Source organism: Equus caballus, chromosome 1 (assembly GCF_041296265.1).
Source record: "Equus caballus isolate H_3958 breed thoroughbred chromosome 1, TB-T2T, whole genome shotgun sequence".
Taxonomy (NCBI): Eukaryota; Metazoa; Chordata; class Mammalia; order Perissodactyla; family Equidae; genus Equus; species Equus caballus.
In genome coordinates, this window is record NC_091684.1 from 81,097,662 (window position 1) to 81,104,885 (window position 7,224).

The following is a 7,224-nucleotide window of genomic DNA, read 5'->3' on the forward strand; positions in this document are numbered from 1 at the left end:
TGCCCAGCTCATTTCTGTTGCTGAAGAAGACGCTGTTCTCGTCCCCTGACACTGGGAACTTTCCTTCCCTGAGGCAGGAGGGCTCTGGTGCAACTCTCAGTCATTTCTGCTCATCATCACGAACCCCCAACATGGCAGGCACGGAGAGCAGAAAGAAGCTGCTGTAAGTCCACGGCCGGTGTTTGCAGCCCCTTGTGTGGCGTAGTGCAGCAAGCATGCCACACGACTCTGAGGGGCACCTGGGGACCCGTCCACAGAGAACAAGGTGAACAAGTTGTGCAAAGCAGCTGCTAACCCGTGAACACAGGATTAGCCATTATGAGACCTAGATGCAGATTTCAACTTCACCCCTATCTAGATGTGTGACAAGTGACAGGTCATTTCCCTTCTCTGGCTTTCAATTTCCCCCTCTGCACAAGGACAATTTTGGACTAAGCTATCGCTAAGCCACTTTCAGTTTGAATGTTCTGTTATCCTAGCTGTGATGAAAGATTATGAATGCCCAGTTCATGACAAAGAAAATGAGACACTCTTTTGGTTGTAGTTCTGGGGTAGTTCCTAAAAAGGAGACAGAGGGCCAGAGTGCACCACACAAACATGCTGCAAGGTATCAGAGACTGGTTGCAATTAGAAACTAGGGAACCATAGCGGGCCAGGCCTAAGGGGACTGTGGGCCTAGACTCAGAGGCACATCTGCTGGTGCCCCTCTGCTGAGCTTTTACTCCAGCCCCCCGCCTCCCACATGGTTCCCTTCACTTGGTCCCCTCTTCCTCCTCATTACCTGATTACCTCCAACCCACTCTTCAAGACTCAGTTTATGCATCAGCTTCTCCATGAAGATTCCTCTGGACTCCGCATCTCTGTCAGGCACCCTCCTTTGTGTTTCTTCTGGGCTCTGTGCTTATCATCACTGAGTTTTCATCTTTTACACACAAAACGGTTGCAGTGCTTTGTTTCTGTAAAATCAGTCATGACCAGCTTGAAGCCCCACTTCTGCTAGGGCTGACCGAAAGAGCCGTCATCTCTGCAGTTGAGGTTCCTTCCACCCACCTCAAAATTCTGTGAAGGTTCGGGGGTCTTACTTCCAACAAGACATCTGGGGGACTCTGCTGGCTGCCTTGGATTTACTCCTTGTCCAAGTCCACCAGGGCTCCTGCCTGCCTCCCTGTGGGCAGACAGTACAGTAGTAGGCTTCCATCCCAGCCTTTGGTGTTATGCTCCTTGCTGAGACTGAGAACGCTGGGGCCTGGGTCCAGTCTCCCTGAGGTTCCCACATGGGCAGTCCTCTCTGAGGTCCTCCCACCTCCCTAGGGTGCTCCACGTGGGTTAGTGCAGGTGCCTGCTGATGACACAGTCCCATCTGATGTGCTCTTTCTAGTGTCGGGGAATCTCTTTCTCCCTTTTTTTGCCCTTGCTGTTTCTCTTCCTCCCTGTACTCACCTTCTCTCCTCCTCCAGGAGGATTCATGCGCTACTCTCAATGAGCCACAAATTCACATCTTAGTAAATCGTTTACCATATGAGATTGAAAAGCTGTGTATATATATATGTTTTCGTAATTAGCAACAAACTTCGGGAGGGCAAGAGCTGTGTCTTATTAATCTTTATAATTCCAACAGCTGGAAAAGTGCCAGACACATGAGAACTAAAGACGTTTTTATTAAATTAAATTGAATTGAACGTCCCAGTTGTCCAAAGTTGTTCAAGATGAGTCTGAATCAGGATAATTCTCTCTCTTTTTTTGGTGGATCTGGTTATGTGAGTGCAGAAAAATCAACAATAATTTCTGTTTCATGGCATTCTGGAAACATTTTTGAATCTTTGAGAACTGGCAAAACTCAAAGTCAGATGAGTGATAACATCTTGAGTTGTCAGTAGCTGGGAGGTAAAGGACTCAGGTTTCAGCCCTTAAAGAAAGAGAAGCCTGTCCACGCCAGAAAAATTTGGGTCACAGCCAAATAGGAACTAAAATACAAATTTAGAGACAGAGGAGAAAGCCAGTCTCAGAGACTGCACATATTTGGTGGTGATTGGAGCAAGGCAGTGGTGGGTGGGAGTGCTGAGGGGAGCATGTGATGCTAAGGCATAGAGTAAGGTGTGGTAATCTGGAGCTTTAAGCATTGGTTTTATCAGCTAGCTAGCCCCCGTCGAATTTCTGATTTTGTCTCTGCCTGAGATTGACTACAAAATGTACTCCAAATTTAAGTAATGGAGCCCACTGACTCATTGAATAGAATGGTGTGGAATGTCTGCCAAGAGCAAAAGTGACACTTCAGCCAAGTTAACGCTCTACTCTTCTTTCCAAGCGCAATTAGCCCACAGGGTCGGCTGTTTCTAAAGGTCTCTTCTGGCTCACAATAGTAAATCTTGCCACTAGCAGAGGTGGTGGAGGGGGGTGCTCATTTTCCTGTTTGTTGTGGCACACAGACATTCATGAAGTTTGTTTAAAAATCCCGAATCAAGGTATCTAGACATAAGTGAAAGCAAAGGGTGCTAGTCCTGAGTTTAGGTTTGGAAACTGAGCTGTTAAGAGATTTCCTTCCCACCTTCATTTGGCAATAACTTTGTGGTAGAGGTTCTCAACAAGCATTTCCAGTCAACCTGGTTTCCAATTAACTTTCTAGGGAGCTTAATCAGGTTGTTTTAGTGATTGGTCGTGGAACGGCTCTGTCTAAAGCCTCATTTAAGCCTCCGTAGAGCTTGTGAGATAACAGACTGATTGGACTTTATCACAGGCAGAGGCGATCGGGAGGAGATGTGCAGCGCACTGAGATAATGGTGATGACTCCCCCTCGATTCCATCTTCAGGATTAGGAGTAGATTATTTGGCTAGAATTAGAGGTCCTATTCAGGAAAGGCCCTGAGGAATTTGTGAAAGACAGTTTGTAGTGGAAAGAATTAACAGAGTCATTTATTCATTAATCCATTTTTTTCCTGTTTCCATTTGCCTACAGGATTGATTTTTTCCTTCTTAAAAAATCAAACTTTTTATTTTGAGATAACTGTAGGTTCACATGAAATTGTAAAGAATAATACACAGTGCAGACTTTACTCAGTTTCCCCAATGAATAAACAATTTGTGGTACGTCCATACTACGGAACTATAGTACAACATCACAACCAGGATATTAATATTAAAGTAGTCAAGATACAAATATTTCCACCCCACGGACCCCTCAAGTTGCCCTTTAATAATCATGCCCACTTTCTGTTCCCATCACTCCTCAACCCCTGGAAACCACTATTCTGTTCTCTATGACTATCTTTTTTTATTTTAAGAATGTTATATAAATGGAATCAGAAAGTACATTATCTTTCGGGGATTGGCATTTTTCACTCAGCATAATTCTCTAGAGATGTATTCTGGTTGTTGTATAAATAGTTTGTCTCTTTTCACTGCTGAGCAGTGTTCCGTGGTACGGATATACCCAGTGTGTTTTACCATTTACTTGTTGAATGACCTCTGTGTTGTTTCCATCTTTTAATTGTTATAAATAAAGCTCCTATAAATATTTGTGAAACAGTTTTTATGGGAACACGTCTTCATGGATCTAAGTTTCAGTCCTTTATTAATTAGTTTAACTCCAGGTTTAATGCCCGTAATTATTGGTTCATATGGAAGTTGCTTGTTTAGTTTCGTAGAAATTGCTAAATTGTTCTTCAGAGTGGCTGTACCATTTTACATCCCTAACAGCATTGCACAAGGGATCCAGTTTCCTTGCCTCCATAACAGCACTTGGTGGTGTTACTATTTTTTAGTTTGGCCATTCTGATAGGTGTATCTCACTGTGGTTTTAACTTCATTTCCTTAAAGGCTAACGCTGAATATCATTTCATGTGCGTATTTGCCATCTGTGTATCTGCTTTGTTAAAATGCCTCTTTGTGTCTTTTATGCATTTTCTAATTTTATTGTTAGTATTATTTTTCCTATTGAGTTTTGAGGCTTCTTTGTATATTCTAGGTGTCAGTCTTTTGTTGGATGTGTGGTTTGCTAGTGTTCTCTCACACTCTGTAGCTCGTCTTATTATTCTCTTAACAAAAGCTTTCAACTTGGGTAAAGTGTTCCTTTCTCTCCTAATTTCTGGAAAAGATGTGTAGAATTAGTCTTACTTCTTTAAACATTTGGTAAAATTCTCCAGTGAAGCCATCTGGGCCTGAAGATTTCTTTTTGGGTTTTTTAAAATTACAAATTCAATGTCCTTAACAATTATGGGCTATTCAAATTATTTATTTATAGTGGATAAGGTGTGGTAATTTGCCCTGTTCAAGGAATTGGTCCAGTTAATCTAATTTTCAAATTTATGTATGTTGAGTTGTTCATAGTATTCCTTTATTATCCTTTTGATGTCTAAAGTGTCTGTAGTGATAGCTCCCGTTACACTTCTGATATTGGTAATTTGTGTCTTCTCTCTTTTTAGTTTGTCCATCTTGCTAGAGGTTTGTCATTTTCACTGATCTTTTCAAAGATGTTTGTTTCATTGATTTTCTGTTTTCAACTTCACTGATTTCTGCTGTTTCTTTAATTATTTCCAGAAGCTTGCTTTGGGTTTATTTTGCTCTTCTTTTTCCAGCTTCTTGGGGAGGGTGGAGGAAGATTAAATTGTTGAGACTTGTCTTTTTTCTTAATGTGTGCATTTAGTGACAGAAGATTCCCTCTCAGCACTGCTTTTAGCCGTGCCCCACAAATTTTGATGTTATATTTTTGTTTTCATTTTCTTCAATGTCTTTTGATTTCCATTAGATGCTCTCTTTGATTCATAGGTTATATAGAAGTGTGCTGTTTAATTTCCAAGTGTTTGGAAATTTTCCTGTCACCTTTCTATTACTGATTTCTAGTTTAATTTTATTGTGGTCAGAGAATACAGTCTCTGTGATTTCAATTCTTTTACCCTTGTTGAAGCTAGTTTTATAGTGTAAGATAGTGTGTATCTTGGCGTTTGTTCTGTGGGCTCTTGAAAAGAATGTGTATTCTGCTGTTGAGTGGAGTTTTCCATAAATGATTATTTCCTGTTGGCTGTTAGTATCCTTGCCCATTTTCTATCTAGTTAGTACATCAATTGTTAAGATGGGTTTTGAAGTTTCCAATTATAATTGATAATTTGTCTATTTCTCCTTTCAGTTCTGTCACTTTCTGCTTTACACATGTTGTAGCTCTGTTGTTTGGTGCATACACATTTAGCATTGCTATGTCTTCTTGGTAGATAGACTCTTTAATCATTGTATAATGTCTTTGTCTCTGGTAATTATTTTTGCTCTGAAATCTTCTTTATTTGATATTAATATAGTTACTCCTGCTTTATTTGATTAATGTTGGCATGATATATCTTTTTCCATCCTTTTACTTTAAATCTGCCTATATTATTATAAATGAAATGAGTTTCTTGTAGACAACATATATTGGGTCATGTTTTTTAATGTAGTCTGCCAATCTCTGTCTTTTAATTGGTGTATTTAGTCTGTTTACAGAATGCTTAATTGTATTCCAAATTAAAGTGTTGTGAAAGCTTATCTGATTGGCAGAAAATAAATAAACAAGAATCCTAGCTGTTAGGGAGTTTAGGAAAGCTGCTTTTAACTTTCCAAACTCTGTGTTCCAGTCACACACATAAGAAGTTAAAACAGAAGCTGAGTGAGGTGTCAACTCACTTCTCAGAGACGGCCCACCACTTGCTGAGGGACTCCGGAACGCCTCAGTTCCCGGAACTGCTATTCTCCTTCTCAGGTTCTAGTCACAACCTACCTCCTGGGAATCAGTGGGGTGTGGTGAATTCATGATGAACCTCCTTACTTAAAGGTGGCTTTCCTTATGGTGATCTCTTTATGTGATCTTTGCTACTGGTAAAAACATTGGAGCTATTCTGTTAAGTGTCTGCAGACGTGGGTTGATGGGCTAATATGTTAGGCTTCTTCAAGTTCTCAACTTATTAAGGGAACGTCTTCTCTCTGAGGTAAAGGAAAAGAAGCACAGGAAGCATCTATCTATCAGGTCACACTTAATGCTGCAAAGTTCTGAGGGAGTTTGGCTTTGTATGCTAATGGCAGATTTAAATGGAATTGATGCACATGGACCTGAAGGTCCAATCATCTCTTTCAGAAGGACAGTGATGTTAACATGCATCTGTAGAGGCATCATCTGTCCTCACTGCTGGGAAGACCTGGACAAGACATCTAAAGCAGCACTAGATGGCACAGCCAAGAAAATCACGGGAAGGCTGGAGAATTAACTGGTGGAGTCTAAAGCTCTATCGAGCGGCCAGAGTGAAGTGTAAGAAACAGAGTTAGAATTCAGTTACCAATGTGCAAGAGATGCCCGAGTCCAAGAGAGCAAATGCTAGAGGTCGAGCCCAACTGCCCGTACAGGTAAAACCAAAGGGACCTGAAGAAAGACACAAGGCTGCAGTGTGCCTTCCTGCAAGGGCAGTTTGGTTCAAGGCTTTTATTCCAGTCAAGAGGCCCAGAAGTCTAAGGTGTCAACCTAGAGAAAAAAGGAAGGTGTGAAAAAGATAAGGGAGACTCTCAGGGCTCTGGGCTTAGGTGGAAGAAAGAGAGAGGTGGTATGTGCTGAAAGCCCATCGGGAATGCCCTCTCACCTGGAGTGAGGGCCTGTCTGTGCTCTGCTGTGTGGGTCCCAGCATCTTCTGCACCAGGACCCAACCTGGTCCCTTCATGCACCAATCATCATTGTCTCCTTTCTCTCCCATCTCCACATTTTCTTACATGCCATGTGTCAAAACTGTCCTGCTTTTTAAATATCAATTTCAACACTCCCTTCTATGAGATTTTCACATTCCCCCACTGTTCTCAGAGAAGATTGCTTGAACCTTTACTCGAGTTCTTATTTATTTTGTAGTTAATGTGATAGAATATCAGAATGTATTATTATGAGGGCAATAAAAGACTCAGGAACAGGTGAGTGACATGGAAATGAGAAAACTCTGACAGGGAATTAAAAAAAAACAAACAATAAAAAATGTACATCTGTCCATGCTACCTAAAGCAATCGACAGATTCAGCGCTATCCCAATCAGAATTCCAATGTCATTCTTTACAGAAATTGAACAAAGAATCATAAAATTCATATGGGGCAACAGAAGACCCCGAATTGCTAAAGCAATCCTGAGAAAGAAGAACAAAGCCGGAGGCATCACAATCCCTGACTTCAAAACATACTACAAAGCTACAGTAATCAAAACAGCATGGTACTGGTACAAAAACAGATGCACA